The sequence below is a fragment of the Oryctolagus cuniculus genome, chromosome 18, assembly GCF_051225735.1.
Source record: "Oryctolagus cuniculus isolate XC-2025 breed Fujian yellow rabbit chromosome 18, ASM5122573v1, whole genome shotgun sequence".
NCBI classification, from domain to species: Eukaryota; Metazoa; Chordata; class Mammalia; order Lagomorpha; family Leporidae; genus Oryctolagus; species Oryctolagus cuniculus.
The window spans coordinates 2227148-2243468 of NC_142884.1; the positions used below are offsets into that span (position 1 = coordinate 2227148).

The 16321-nt window shown below is 45.2% G+C and overlaps 1 protein-coding gene across 16 annotated transcripts in view; it reads left to right on the forward strand.

Moving 5' to 3' along the window:
- Positions 1–16321, forward strand: part of PEG3 (paternally expressed 3) — a 34005-nt gene that overhangs the window by 678 nt on the left and 17006 nt on the right. For 3 of the 16 annotated variants that reach the window (XM_008250220.5, XM_051837193.3, XM_008250223.5), the window contains exon 2: positions 3781–3861. The gene's annotated coding sequence lies outside the window, so the exon portion shown is untranslated. Of the gene's footprint in view, positions 1–135; positions 314–3780; positions 3862–12924; positions 12983–14349; positions 14426–14693; positions 14797–16051; positions 16123–16321 lie in introns of those variants that run through there. The other 13 variants (XM_089319917.1, XM_089319914.1, XM_089319916.1 and 10 more) reach the window with 13 other exon arrangements.

A 16321-nucleotide genomic window follows, 5' to 3' on the forward strand; every position in this document is an offset into this window, starting at 1 on the left:
CGCGCCTGCATGCTGCGAGCCTGTGTTTCGGGGGCGGCGCCTGTTTTGCTGCAGTGACCGTGGGAGGGGTCTGGGGCTGCTGGGGCGGGGTCTGGGGCTGCTGCCTGGGGGCGGCGTCTTCTGGGCCCTGCCCGCCGGGCGCCATCTTTGGCGGCGGTGAGGGAAGCTGCCGGGCGGGCATCGTCCTTATTGGCTGATGGCGGGTCGGGTGGGGCCGAGCGCCCGGCCGCTGTCCCCTCCGTCCGTGTCCGTGACCGTGACCGCGACAGCGTCCCGCTGCGCCTCCGCTCCTGCCCCGGGATTTGCCGCGCAGGTGCGGCCTTGGCGGTGGCCGCCAACTTGGGGTTCCGCGCTCCTCACTGCCTGAGGGGCCGCCGTCGAGGCTCCCTGACGTGTGTCCACGGCGCTGTCCGGGGCCCGGTGGAAGGCCCGCTCGAGCCTCGGGCATGCGGTGAAGCCAGGCGGCAGCGTCTTAAGGTTGCCGCAGCCAGCGCTGCTGCGTGGCGCCCGGTCCCGCGCGGGTCGACCGCGTTCTGCTGTTCTCGGCTGGGCTCACCCCTTACCGACACAGAGCGGGAGCGGTCTGGTTCTTTCTGCTACGCGGGCCGAGGAGCCCGAGGGTGCTCCGCGGGCGATCTGGCGCGCCTGGTGGGTCCTTTGGGACTTGGCGCGGCTGGAGCTGCGTCCCGCACACGCCATCTTTGCTGGCCACGGGGGGGCGCCGGTGCTTACCAAGCCCGAATGACTGTGCGGGGCCTGGTTTCAGGGGTGGGCCCACGAGAGGGTGAGGGGTGTCTTGTCCGGAGCGCCACCCTCCTCAGCACGGTCTTGGCTTGCCACAAGGGGGCGGCGCCGTTTGCTTCATCTCTTTTAAAAGGTTTTTTTTTTTTTTTTTTAAGATTCATATATTTTGAAAGCGTTAAAAAGAGCAAGGGAGGAGGGAGGAGGAGATAGTTCGGTCTTCTGTCTGCTGGTTCATTCCCCAACTGGCCACAACGGCCGGTGCTGGGCCGTACAAAGCCAAGAGGCAGGAGTTTCTTCATGGTCTCCCACATGGTGACAGGGACCCAAACACTTGGGCCATTTTCTGCTGCTTTTCCCAGGCTACTTGGAGCTGGATTGGAAGTGGTATGCTGGCATTGCAGGTGCAGCTTTACCATAAAGTACCATCTTGATTGACAGCCGGGCTGGGTCTGGGCAGTGGGATGGTAGGGAGGGGTGGTGTGACGGAGGACAGGCCCAAAGGAGGGGCCACAGAGCTCCACCCACTCTGGCGCCATCTTTGTTGCCCATCGGGATGTGGATGACAAGGGGACGAGGGGGCAGTGCCTTGTCCTGAGTGAGTGATGGGCACCGCAGTGCTCTGCCCATTCAGTTGTGAGATGTGTGACAGAAGGAGGACACCTGAGGCTTACTGTAATGATGCTGTCTTGAATGACGGCTGGGCTGGCTGCGTGGAGGTGGGGGGCTCCCCCAGGACAGAGCTGTCTTGTCATGAGTGATACAGAGGGCCGTGGTGCCCTGCTCACCCAGGTGTTACATGTGCTGGCTGCCTAGGCACCACCTTGAGTAGGGGGAGAGCAGAGCTGACCTGGCGACTGACTGGGTCCGCAGAGCTCCACCCTGGCACCTGAGGTTTAGAGTAGGCACCATCTTCAGTGCCAGCAGAGCTGTGTTGGCAGCTGCTGGAGGAGGGGCTGCCGTGTCCCAACTGACTTTCTTTAGATCCGCTGGCCGCCCAAACGTACCTCAGATACCTGCTGCGCAGGCACCGTCTTGAACAACAGCAGAGCTTTGGGGTGGGCTGAGGGGTTTTCCAGGTGGGTGGATTCTCACATTGCCTGTTCCTTGGACCTGTGTCATCTTTGCAAGTTGCAGGGTTGGACATATGCAGGTAACATCTTGACTACCCGGGCTGAGGGGCGGGCCCACAGAGCCCTGCCCCGCCATCTGGTCCTGGTACAGCTGATGGCCTGTTGAGTGGCAGGGGATGTAAGAACGATAGCACAGGGCGGGGAAGAGCTCAGCTGTGCAGCTGTGGGATCATGCACCGTTCAGGGGTATCAGGAGAGTTGAGGAAGGGATGGAGACAGGTTGAACAGCACAGCTCAAAAGTCAGAAGTCCCAAGGGCAGGGTTTTTCAGTGAAAAACGTGGGTTTGAGGACCAGTGTTGTGACGCAGCATGGTAAGAGGATGCTGGCACTGCATATCAGAGTTCTGGTTCCCTCCTGGCAGTTGGAGTTCCAGTCAGCTCCCTGCTCATGCCCCTGGGAAAGCAGAAGGTGGACCACATGGGAGACCTGGATGGATCCTGGCTTCAGCCTAGGCCGGTCTTTAATGTTGCAGCCGTTTGGAAGAATGAACTAGTGGATAGGTCTCTCTGCCTCTCCCTCTCTCTCTAGAGTCACTCTGCCTTTGAAATAAGTAAGTAAATAAATAAATAAATACATCTTTTTAAAAAAGGATTTGGGGTTTGGATAATTCGAAGTTCTGAGGGAAGAAGTAATTTTACTCAAAACCTTATTACAGCTTATAGATAGCTTTAGAGTGACCCTGAGTGGTACTCATGGAAATTTGGTAGGAGGCTGTGGGCAACAGAGGTGTTTCTGTCTCCAGCCAGCCAGCCAGCTGCCCCACTGCAGGGGCTGGGTAAGGTGGCTGTCATCCAGGATAGGGGGTGGGTAGAACAAGCCACCAGGACAGGGAGGAGGTGGAGGCCTAGCACAGGCAGAGCCTCTAGCGGGCTGCAGAGTTTCCGAAGTGAAGTGCACTTGAATGGGAGTGTCTGCTGGACCTAGATCCAAGAGAGTTTTAAGTTCCTGCTTTTTTATTTTGTTTTGTTGTTTTTTGACATAGAGAAAGTAATGTATAGGGATCCCGCTTCCCATCTAGTTCTAGTTAAAGTTTATGTTTGCCAATGACTACAGCTTTTTAAACCAGTAAAGATCTAAATGTCTAATAGTTTTTGATAAGTAAACTAGTAAACCTTACCAAAAATACCCTCACCTGACTTGTAGAACATAAAGCAGGACTGTAATCATAAAGTTGCTTCCCCCAGGGGCCAGTTGATGGGCTGCATTTCGTAAGATACTATGGGTATTGAGCAATGTACTCTTAGTCTGCTGGGAGCATGTTGACATGTCTTCAAATATTATATGCTATTAAGTAATAATGCCATTACCTTATAGTATTGGTGATGATAGTACTGAGTTCCCACTAAAGGCCAGTTCCTTGCTGTTACCTAAATTCACAGCAAAGTTAAATTCCTGGCCCTGCTCCACTGACTATCAGATGACAGAACTGGAGTTTCAACATATCTTTTTAAAACGTAGCTATATTACTACTACACCTGATCTGTGTGGAAAGTGTTAAATAGATTCTCTTTTTAAAAGGCATTAGGTAGGTTTTTATAGTTTGTTGTGAAGATTGGGAGAGGCAGTAAATGGTACTAAGCACCATACATAGCACATACTTAGCACTAAGTAATAGTACCTCCTTAGTTGTTGTCTTCCTCCATTTTCTACCTATAGGTTGTATCCTTGCCTTTCAAAGGGTGGCCAGTGACATAAAGCTAATAAGCAGCAAGTTGGGCTCTTAAAATAATTCCATGATCCGGTGTCTCAGAGAAGTGTCTAAGACACACTGGTGGTTGATTGAATGCCTATGACATAACGTGTTAGAAAGCTGTGATTAGAGCAGAGCTGTTGTAGGGACATTTCCAGTTCTTGGAATTCAGTAGCTATAAAATAAATTTGTCTCATTTTCTTTTCCTTTCACAGTTCTGCCTTGATCTTTCACCCTTAGAGACGACTGGCAAGAGGACAAGGGAATAAGTCTGTTCTCTAGGTGCCTGGATCCAGGTGAGTTGTACTCACTTCCCACTGTACCTCTTTGGACCGACTTTTGTCCTTTCTCTGCCACTTCCCTCTTGTACACATGTTCTACATAGCCATGCTAGGACTATTTTGCCCTCTGAGAATACACAGACTCCATTGGTGGGTTGGGCATGCAACAGAAATTCTCTTCCTTGGCCTCACACCATCCAGTTAAATATTCTACCTCCTTTCCCAGTGTTCAACCACACCTTCAGCCCTGCTCTCTCTCTCATTGGGTGACTATAAAGAAGCATGAAAGATTTGACTCATCTGCCATTATTGGTTGAATGTATACTTTGTGCTGGGTACTGGGAAAATGGCCCCAAATGAGAAAGAAAGTGTTTTCATAGAGCTCATAGTCTACTGGGGAATTAACTAAGTGGGAAACAAAACTGTGAGTCATGCCTCTGAAACAATCTGAGAGGCCACATCAGGCCTCCCTCTCGTAGTTGGGGGTGAAGGACTGAATGAGGGATGTCATGGCAAGAGCAGTCTGAACAGAGGGGAGAGGGATGTTCTTGGGGCGTGCGGAGAGAGGAGCTGAAAAGTCCACAGTGCCTAGAGTAAAAGGAGAATCAAGTGCCATCTGACTGGGGTGAGAAAGGTAAGTTGGAACTTGTTGTGTGCAGTCAATGGTAAGTATTTGGGTTGGTTTTACCCACAGTACGAGGGGAAGACATTGTAGTGTTTCTGTCATTTAGGAGTCAATGGTAATCACTGTAGTTTTATTATTTTTTAGTAAAAACTTTGTTTTAATTTATTTTTAATTCAAGAAGCCAAGACAGATGGAGAGAAGGAGAGGGTCAGAACAGAGATCTCCCATCAGGGCTTGGCTCTGCTGAAGATGGGAACCAGGGACTCAATCCTGGTCTGTCATGTGGGTGACAGGGATGCAACTACCCGAGCCATCATCTGTTGCTTCTCAGGATGGCACATTAGCAGTAAGCTGGAATCCGGAGCAGAGTCAAAACTCAGAATCAGGCAGTATAGGATGTGGGCATCCCAAGTGTGTCCCAACTGCTAGGGCAAATGCTCGCTCCCCAGTATGGTTTTAAAAAGGTCCTCTGGTTGAGGATCCATAAGAGGAAGGTGGACAAAGTGGGTATGGGGAGACCACCTTGGGTCTTGTGAGAGATGGTGGCTTGGCTTGGGGTCATGGTACTATGAGAAGTGAAAAGGGTTGGGTAGGCTTGAGAGGTGCTTAGGAGAGAGACTGTACAGTACTTGGTCTCTTTGTTCATGGCCTGGTGACTGATTCAGACCAGAGGCAATAAATCATGTGACCTGAGGAAACAAAATAGACAAAGTTCATTTATTCGTTCTGTCAGCCAGCACTGATATTTGGGCTGATCCGAGTCAGGATCATGCTAGACATGGGCACTTGGGAAGGGAGTGATGTAATCCCTGGCCTCATTCACTATTGAGTAAGAATCCCACTATAAGGAAAGTAAAGAAACATGTCTGTCAAAATAACTGGTTATGCTGGTGATGGAGTACCACCTAGGGAGATGCCCAACTGGGACTCTGGTTATATGCTGGTGTTTCCCTCACCTCAGTAAATGCTCCAGGTATCCATCATGAAGCTCAATCCTTTGGAGACCTTAAAACTTTCCTTTGCCCAAGGACTCACATTAGCAATTACATGCTTAATGAAGTTCAGGAAGTTAAATAAAATCATACTGACATGTGACTTGAAATAGGATGTTCCTGATCCTCCAGTTCTGGAGTGTTAATTCATGATGGAAGATCACAGTAGGAGGGATCCAAATACTTAAAAGTATTGTATGATCAGCAAATTTTCTCCCTGTAGACAAACCTGCATGGGAAATGAAAACATAAGGAGAAGGTTGCCTGGTGAGTGTAGAATCAGAACCAAGAGGTTATGAATGAGATTTAGTAGCTCTAGCCTGCACTATGACCTGGTACAGAGACCCTCAGGGTGACCATGATACCAGAAACTGCTTATATACTGCCACAACCCTCTCCACACTCCACTCAAGTTAGATCTGATCACAGTGGATCTGTTTTCTATGGGTAGTTGCATGAGCAAATGATCCTCCCTTTAAAAAAGTACATCAACCAAAAAAAAGAAACTAAAAAAATTACATCAGCCAATTTTTGATATCAGAATATTTTATCAAATAAATCATACTGGTCTGGAAGACATTTTATCTTTTTAAAGTAGCTTTATTTGCCTTGAACCTTTTTTTTTTTTTCTACTCATAAAACTTAGCTCTTAGATTGGGGAGAATTTCTCAACAATGGACCATGAGGAGATTTTGCTGCACTGTGTGTTAAGAGCTAAATGTACATGGTAGAGGTAATCCTAGGGTGTTGTGGAGATTATCTGTGGAGCCACCCAGTAAGTACACCAGAGGGTGGTGGTCATTGTCTGTGTGGTTGGGGTAAGTGGCTATTTACTTCTTACTCTCATTCCAAAATAAAATTGTTTCCCCTAAAACTCCTGTTGTTTTATGTATGCCTTATTCATGGTTAACTGGGCCAGACTTGGCACCTAAGCCTGGAACAGTGGTTTTAAAACTATCTCCTGCAGTGTCTATCAGAATGCCTCTCTTCTGGGCAGTCACATACCTCAGTTGTCACCCCTGGAAAGACAGTTGTGCCTTTCGTGAGCAACTCAGGCCAACTTTGCACACCTGGGCTGCTTGAGAAGCACTGCCCATGAAGGCATCAGGCTACAGTGCACACTTTCAGACTTTTAGGATTTTGGATAAAGGGACACAGACTGATGAGTACTCAGTATTGAACACTAAAACTAGGAGGTGAGGTTGGCCTGGGGCTGGGGCTGGGGCTGCCTTTTACTCCACGTGTATGCTGAAATGGAGCATGTCGGTCTGCAGAAAGAGAATGGAGCAAACAAGAAGAGAGAAGACACCGTATACCATGCTGTCCCCCAGAGAGGAAGAGAGTAGTCTCCTGACTTTAAGGTTCTCAATTCTAGCCCCTTTCAGTGAGGGAGGTAAGACAAGTTAGGGGGCTGAGATTAGGTGCACCGTGATAAACGACCAAAGTAGGTAGGTCGGAGTGGGGCTGAAGGAGTGAGGGTGGAAGGAGTGTGGAAGCCTGAGGTCCCAGTTCCTCTCTTTTTGCACATAGTCCCAGACATGCTCCAGCAGCTGATTCAAGTTCCTGTTCCATGATTTCTCCAATTCAGGTCAAGGGTCTCTCCCCCATTTGTGAAGGACCCTTAATGAGATTCCTCTTTATTACATATTATGTGAGACCAGTGCTTTTATTTTCTACTCATTCTTATGAAATAAAATTACATTTTGTAAACTCTCCAAAGAATGGCATCAACTCTGCTCCAAAGACTACAACGCTGTTGTCTAGTACTGTCCTCTGGTTCTAGATGTTTCAACTCATCAGTGAAACTTACTTTTTATATAAAAAGCTGTTCATGCTTACATGTCTAGTATAGTTAAGAGCACATTCTTTGGAGGCTGAATAGCCATATACCTGTCAGTACCTCTCTCTCCTCTCCTTTCCTCTCTTTGGATTTGGTGGCCTGTCTCTATCCTCTAGGCCAAAATCAGGCTAGTGAGCAACCACCTGCCCACAACCAATACTCATGATAGGATTTCTGCTCTGAAGAGATAGCATAGGGATGTGTGGGAGCCCATTTTCAAACTGGGAAATAAAGATCGGTTTGTCCTGTAGCCAGAATTCAATTTTGATTTAAGATGTAGGGTAAGGGTAGAGTGCAGAGCTCAGTGCCACAAAGTGACCCCTCCCTCCCCAACCCCTCCTCAGGAGTACTCACTGGAAAGTGTGTACACATAGCCACTGGAGCATGTTCTAGGAGCACATAGAGCAGATGAAGGGATCAGAAATTAGAAAAGAGCCATGTCACCCCAGCAGGGGGAGAAGGGGGCTGATGAGCCAGACCAAGCACTGCAGACAGGAAGAAGAAACACCTTAGAAAACCACAGTCGAATTTACTTCCAAGTGTGTGTGTGTGTGTGTGTGTGTATAATAATGTTCCTGATTGTGAACTGACAATAGGATTCTGAAAAGAAACAGAAGTATTTTTATTAATGATTTATTTTTATAGATTTTCTTAATCTTACTGTTTTCTTTGTTTTGTTTTTTTTTTTGTTTTTTTGTTTTTTTTTGACAGAGTGGATAGTGAGAGAGAGAGACACAGAGAAAGGTCTTCCTTTTTGCCATTGGTTCACCCTCCAGTGGCCGCCGCGGCTGGCACATCGCCCTGATCCGAAGCCGGGAGCCAGGTGCTTCTCCTGGTCTCCCATGCAAGTGCAGGGCCCAAGCACTTGGGCCATCTTCCACTGCACTCCCGGGCCATAGCAGAGAGCTGGACTGGAAGAGGAGCAACCGGGACAGAATCCGGCACCCTGACCAGGACTAGAACCCGGTGTACCAGCGCCGCAGGCAGAGGATTAGCCTGTTGAGCCGCGGCGCTGGCCCATTTTACTAAGTCTTTACACAAGTTTATATGGAAGTTTCTTCTGGCTTAATTTATACATACAGATCAAGTAACTATGTAGTTGTATTTTTTTAAAATAAGTAAAAATATACCTTTCATTTAGCATTTCAAACCCAAGTGTTCCATCTATAGCTTTGCTATCTATACTAGGTTTCATTTTGTGGACTAATCATTTTCTGCACTTACATAGGACATATATGTATAATAAGAACAACATATATAGATTTTAAAAAGGTTTAGTAATAACATGTTTGACCAGTGAGTGTAGCTTGCAGTTTCTACATAGAATATTTTGCAGTGCTTGAATACAATATTCTTTTATGTTTGTTATCTGAAAATTAAAAAAATTCTTGAAAACATGACTTACTAGTTGTATAAGCTTGAGGGCCAGCAGTGTGGCATAGTGGGCTAAGCCTCCACCTACTGCACCAGCATCCCATATAGGTGCCAGTTTGTGTCCAGCTGCTCCTCTTCCGATCCAGTTCTCTGCTTATGACTTGGGAAGGCAGTAGAAGGTGGTCCATGTGCTTGGGTCCCTGCACCCATGTGGAAGATGGGAAGAAGCTCCTGGTTCTTGGTTTCGGATTGGCTCAGCTTCGACCCTTGCAGCCATTTGGGGGTTGAACCAGCAGATGGAAGACCTTCCTCTGTCTCTGTAACTCTACCTCTCAAATAAAAAAATAGTTATATAACTATGTAAACTAAGGATTTTTTTCTTCATTCTTTGTTTAATGAAAACAGAACAAACGCTGTTTTTTGAGTGCAGTGACTTATTTTAGTATGCTTGTCATTGGCTCTGGTGGCCTTAACATTCCAGAAATATGTAATTGAAATCCAGATCTTTGGAGAGGCTTGACACCAAAACTGGTTTTACTGGCCTCTCCTTATGTCCAAGGCTGACTGCAACCTTGGAAAAGCATGCATGAGTAACTGGTTAGGCACTGAAGTGCTGACTGCATCTTATAACCTTTTTGTTAAGGTTACTCTTATAGTTAACCCTTTACATGACTTAAAATCCTTGATTTATTATAAACCAAATCCTTATATGTGCATACTTTCATACAAATTGACTTTTGGACTCTTGTTAGGTCCTAATGGTATATTTGTCCTTGCCCCTGGAACTTTGTATTGGAAAGAAGAGTTTGATTTCATCACATTAAAGATAGACAGTTCCCCACCCCAACCCTCATAGACCTTCTTATGCAGATTTGTCTTAATACTCCTGTATATATATTCTTCCAGAAGAACTGGATCACCTGTTTGCCAAAGTTCCACACATTAGGGAAAAGGAGCTTCGCGTCCCCCCCTCCCCCCCCGCCTTGTTTTTCTTAAACAGGACACATGTGTTCATTTACTTATAACTTGGTTTATGTCCTCTACATTTTCAGAATTTCGTTTGAAGTGGAAGATACCTTACTGATTTATGGGAAATTATTTATTTTGCTACTGATGAGAGTTTTTTCTTCTTTGTACTTACTGAAATGCTTTTTCAGATCAGAATAGTGCTCTTTCCATATTTATACCTTCTTTTTCTCTGATTGCAGTAGCTAGGAGTTCCAGGATAGTAGTATTGCTGGTGGTTATGGTCGAGGGCATCCTTGTCTTGTCCTTACCTCTAAGAAAGACCTTTAGTGATGAATTCCGTGTTGACATTGATCTGAGATAAATTTTTATTTATTGCCGTTGGTTCACCCTCCAATAGCTGCCACCGCCGGCGCCCTGCGGCCGGCGCACCGCGCTGATCGGTTGGCAGGAGCCAGGTACTTATCCTGGTCTCCCATGGGGTGCAGGGCCCAAGTACTTGGGCCATCCTCCACTGCACTTCCTGGCCACAGCAGAGAGCTGGCCTGGAAGAGGGCAACCGGGACAGAATCTGGCGCCCCGACCGGGACTAGAACATGGTGTGCCGGCACCGCAAGGTGGAGGATTAGCCTAGTGAGCTGCAGCGCCGGCCTTGCAAATCCTTTTTAAGATGCATCCCTGGGGCCAGTGCCATGGCTCACTTGGTTAATCCTCCGCCTGCGGCACCAGCATCCATATGGGCACCAGGTTCTCATGCCAGCTGCCCCTCTTCCAGTCCAGCTCTCTGCTGTGGCCTGGGAAGGCAGTGGAGGATGGCCCAAGTGCTTGGGCTCCTACACTCGCATGGGAGACCAGAAAGAAGCACCTGGCTCCTGGCTTTGGATCAGCGCAGCTCAGGCCGTAGCAGCCATTTGGGGAGTGAACCAATGGAGGGAAGACCTTTCTCTCTCTCTCTGTCTCTCTCTGTCTATAACTCTACCTGTCAAATAAAAAAAATAAATAAATAAAAAGATGCAGCCCTGCTTATGGGCTTTCCTTCCCCGTTTAATCCATTATTTATAACAGTTTGATGGAATGTCATCCTGTTTTTCTGGAATAGCCTGTCATGGGATATTATCTTGATGTTGCTAGGTTAGATTTAATGTTTTAGCATCTATATACATGTTGAATACTTTTAATAAAAATACAGTGATGAAAAGGTGGCAGAGTCCTTACCTCCAGGAAACTTGTGATGTGGTGTTAAGTATAGGTGCTCTTATGTCCCATTGGGTTCATATACCTTTGAGCTTATCTCAGATTATATGGATACCTTTTTATGGCCTTTTTAGGTCATCCTTGGACAGACTCTCTTTAGCTGTTATAATTCATTTGATGGTATTAAGCAGACCTTTAGATTTTCCTCTCTGCAGCCATCTGCAAACATTTATCTTCTGTTTTCTTCATTGGTAGGCAGATTGTTGCCGTGGAGAAGCTGGGCTGGAGAAGCAGGGGCCAAGTAGGTAGAGCAGTTATGCTTTTGATTGGCCAGACTGGCTGTCATAGGAAAAGGTCGCCTGGGATCTGGTCTTCCTGAGCAAGCGTGAGGTAAATCTGGGGCCCTACTAGGTACTAACTCAGCATCTGGTTCCACTACTGTTGTCTTTTGGGCTGCAAGTGTAAGACAGGGTGAGTCGGGGTAAAGGTTGGGCCGTTTGACCAGGAGGGCAGCTGACCTTACGGCATGTGGCCCACAGGGGTCAGGTAGTCTTGCAAAAGGTTGTTGGCCAGCACTTCCTGTTCCTTACTTTGATCCTGGGTTGCTCCCACATGATTTTTGCCCTATGATCTATTAGGATTGATTACATAGCAGAAGTGCATTAACAGAATGCACTCTTACTTAACTAGTGCTCCTTCCTTCCCACCACACCATATATAAAATGGAGTCAGCTGCTGCTGTTCAGTGCTCAAGGTTTTACTTTTTATAGGCCACAGATTAGATGTATGTACAAGCTGACTTTAGAGGTTCTTTTTTTCTTCCTAGTAGCTACTCACTTACTTTTGACTTTAAATGGAGACTTACTGATCAAAAGGAGTAGACAGTTCTAATGTCTTTAAACAGGCCAAAATGACATCCAGAAATGTGGTTCACACCTACATCAGCCAGCTTCTCCACCCCTTCAACAGCATTGATTTTGTCTTTTAAACATTCAACAGTCCAAAAACTGATAATGCAGAATTTTACATTTATTTGGTTTCTGACGTTAAATACTAGCTTTTATCATCACCGATTTTACGAATTCTGTGTTAGTGTTGGCTTTTTATCTTTTTTTAATGCTAGGAGCTTTTTATATTTCAAATATGAACTGTCATCTTTACAGTAAAACATTTTTCCTCTCCTCCATTTATGGTTTTTTGTTTTTTGTTTTTGTTTTTTTTTTGACAGGGAGAGTTAGAGAGACAGAGAGAAAGGTCTTCCTTCCGTTCGTTCACTCCCCAAATGGCTGCTTACGGCCGGCACGCTGTGCCGATCCGAAGCTGGGAACCAGGTGCTTCTTCCTGGTCTCCCATGCGGGTGCAGGGCCCAAGCACTTGGGCTATCCTCCACTGCATTCCTGGGCCACAGCAGAGAGCTGGACTGGAACACGAGCAACAGGGACAGAATCCGGCACCCCAGCCAGGACTAGAACCAGCCCCGCAGGCGGAGGATTAGCCAAGTGAGCCATGGCGCCGGCGGTTATTTTTTTATCATGCAGAAAATTTAGACCCAGCCTTATTTTCTTGTGTCCCACATGGTGGTCTTTCAGTGGTCTCTGTTGTTGGAATTATGCTTGCTCATTTTCCCACGCATCCCTGTTTTCTGCTGATGTAAACAGTGCTTCTGTGAACATAGCTTTGAGCTGTGCCTCTTTGGTCACATGGGCAGAGAGATCCAAGAGTTACATTTTGGAAGTGGAAATGCCGGTGTCGGAGGTGACATTGTACTTATGTACTGATAATTGCTGGGTATAATTGAGGGGTACATTCAAATTACAACTGCAATTTCCACAAGTATTTATTAGGTCTCAGATGTTTCAAATTTACTTCTTTGTGGTTTTCTAAATTACCTGTCATGTCTTCTGCAAATGGCCAGGTCTGGGTGTTACCATGAAGTGAAACTGGGTGGAATGAGCCAGGGAGGGCTCAGCATCTGTATAAAGGTGTTAGCACTGCCTGCACCCACTCACTAGGGTAGCACAGATTTTGAAAGCCTCTACTGGTGCTTTTGTTGACTGTTTTAACTTTGAGTTTATTTTTTTGACTAGGTAATACATGCTCACAGTAAAAAAGTAAACACAAAAGGAGAATATACAGTGAAAAGAAGTAAGTTGCCCTTCCTCCCGTGGCCCCCAGTTTTCTTCCCCGGAGGCAATCACTACCAGTCACCATTAATAATCCCTTCTATCCTTCTAGAGATCATCTGGGTAAATACATTTGTTTTGATAGTGTTTTTAGAATGATATGCACATTGTTATCTGCATTTTTTCTGCATTTTATACTTAACTATCTCATTTATCCTCTCATACTCATTCATTTAGAGTTGCACCATTCTTTTGAAATATTTTATGATCATATGAACAGACTATCTTGTCCATTAACAACATTTCAGTGACTATATTCTTACATGTATATCACTACATGTTTCTGGGATAAATTGATGAAGTAAAATAAATTGATGAAGTAAAATTTATAGGACAGGTTATGTGCAGTTTTCATTTTGATGAAAGCAGGGTCTGAGTGTGTCTGTTTCTCTACATGCACATAAACATATAGTCCCCCTCAATGATTATTCTGTTCCAAGGCCCTCTCACCCAGTTTCTTCCTCTCAAATGAGTTTTCTCTGCCACCCTAGAAAGGAGTAACTAATCTGATTTCTTGACAACCTTATAAATGTTTTATCAAACATTTATTGATGCTCTTGCAGGCCAAGGGCTCTTCTGTTGTCCTGGTCAGAAAAAAATCTTAAACATATTAATGAGGATCATGGGGCCAGCACTGTGGCACAGTAGATTAAACTGCTGCCCACAGGACTGCATCCCATATGGGATTTTTTTTTTTTGAGTTGTTGGCTGCTCCACTTCCAATCCAGCTCCCTGCTAATGTGCCTGGAAAAGCTAATGGCCTGGCCCAGTGGATAGAAGATCTCTGTCTCTCCCTCTCTGTAACTCTGCCTTTTAAATAAATAAATAAATCTTTAAAAAAAATGAAGATCATATTTTTTACTCAAGTCCTGCAGCTTTTCAGATGTTTTTGGCCCAGGAGTTGCCATTTTCTGATGAGCTACTCATTGTGAGATACTTATTCAAGTGTCATAATTAATGAGTAGAAGTAGAAGATTTGTTTTTGTTGTAATTGGCTGGGACTCTAGAATAAATAGTAGTATTAAGGCTTATCTGCTTTCACAAGTAAGTATGGTCTGTGACTTGTTAGTGTTAATCTTTGTCTTGGGTTTTTATTTAAAAAATTATTCTGGCTTTATAAAGATCATATGAAAGATTTTTATCCCTCATCTCTGGCTTGGTTTGTATGTCATGCATTGGGATGGTTTTTTCTTGAAGATATATAAGGAAGGCTTTATTCAAGTGCTGTCCAAGTCCCCATACTTTTGGAGAGTTAATTCTCTTCACACTCCCTTTATGTATCTTCCATGTTTCTTAGTCCACGTGTCTCTTTCTTTGAAATGTCTACAGGTACCTGTGTTTTGACTCAGTTCCTGTGGATAGCTGCTTGGTCTGGAGTTCCAGAAAGGATTTTATTCCCAGACAGGTGACTACATACTTAAGGGTGCCACATTACTCCAGAGTGAGGGACATTGTCATTTACAGCACCAGAGTGCTGTCTCTCTGCTCTTGCCTTTGCCCCTTTCCCCCTCTCTCAAACTTAGACCTCATTCCTATCTGGCCCTACTTTCTTATGCCAATTATGCAGACTAGTAACAAAAAGGCTACATAATAGAACTTAAATGGTAGGAAACATGAGTTAAGAGAGCTTCACATGTACTCAACAGTGCTTCCCATATGTGTTTGTCCATCAGTACCAAGAAGAAGCTGATAGAAAAGTGGACAGGAAGAAGGTGAATTGCCACCCCAGAATATTCATTTGGAAACAGTGGTGTAGAAGTTGACCCAATTTCATAGGTATAACTTTTGGATTATAGCAGTTCTTCACCCCATACCTGCCTTCCTACCCCCAAACTGTCCCACCTCCTACTCCCTCTCCCATCCCATTCTTCATTAAGATTCATTTTTAATTATAAACAGAAGATCAACTCTATATTAAGTAAGATTTCAACAATTTGAACCCAGACAAAGTATAAAGTACAGTTTGAAGACAAGTTTTACTGTTAGTTCTCATAGTACAACTCATTGACAGAGGTCCTATATGGGGAGCAAGTGTACAGTGACTCCTGTTGTTGATTTAATAATCAACACTCTTATTTATGATGTCAGTGATCACCCAGGACTCTTTCCATGTGCTGCCAGGGCTATGGAAGCCTTTTGAGTCCACAAACTCCAACATTATTTAGACAGGGCTTAATCAAAGTAGAAGTTCTCTCCTCCCTTCAGAGAAATGTACATCCTTCTTTGATGGTCCCTTCTTTCCGCTGGGATCTCACTCACAGAAATCTTTCATGTAGGCCATTTTTTGCCACAGTGCTAAGACCAATTTTAAAATGGGGTTTCATATGTTATTTTCAGTATGCCACATCAGTGACAGTGTTTGTGTTAGGCACTAGGGGATGCAGTGATGGAAAAAGTTAATCTCTATTCACTTTACTAGAATCTATAGTTTACTGTAGGGAGATAGGCAGATAAGCCCAAATGAAGATATAAGAGTACTTGTGATTCATGTCGGTAAACCTAATGAGTGGAATAAGTTTTGAGGAAGAGGTCTGCGGAAGTAGAGTTAGCTTGAGCTCTGCAGACCATGCCTTGGAACTGATACCTCAGAAGTGCCTGCTGAGGAAAGGTTCTGAGCCTGCCTGGAAACTCAGGTTGTCCAAGGAACTCATAAATGCTGCATGGTGTTGCCAACATTCCTCGCTATCCAGTGTGACAGTAGCCACAAGCGACTAGTACCTACTGAGCACTTGAAACGCACTAGAGAGAATGATGAACTGAATTTTTAATTTATTGAATTTTAATCGAAATAGCCCTGTACAACCAGCAGCTGTATCGATATACAATAGTACAGATGTAAAGAAATTAATCTGTAAAGGAGAAATGATTGTTTGCAATCATATTACCCAGAGTTGAATAGTTTTACCATGATGTATGGTCTTCCATCTTTTATATGTTGTATAATGTGTTTCAGAATTGTGTTAAGGGGGAAAAAGTCGCTTAGAAATGACAGGATTGGCCCCCATTCCCTATGTCCACCTCTCCTCTTTAGGCTGAGAAAAATCTTGACATCTGATTTTAGTAATGGTCTTGAATGGTTCACGTGTGCCTCGTATTGGGCAGGTAAGCATTTTAAGTATCTTGGGTATTTAAGCTTCACAATTCTAAAAAGGATATGAGTGCTGTTACTCTCATTGCACAGGTTACAGAGCCAGCCTCCGGGGCATTAAATAAGGTGGCTGTGGTCTCATAACCAGTAGCAGAGCTATCTCTTCAAGCACAAATGTGCACAAAGCCCTGGGGGTCATACTTGTAACTGCTG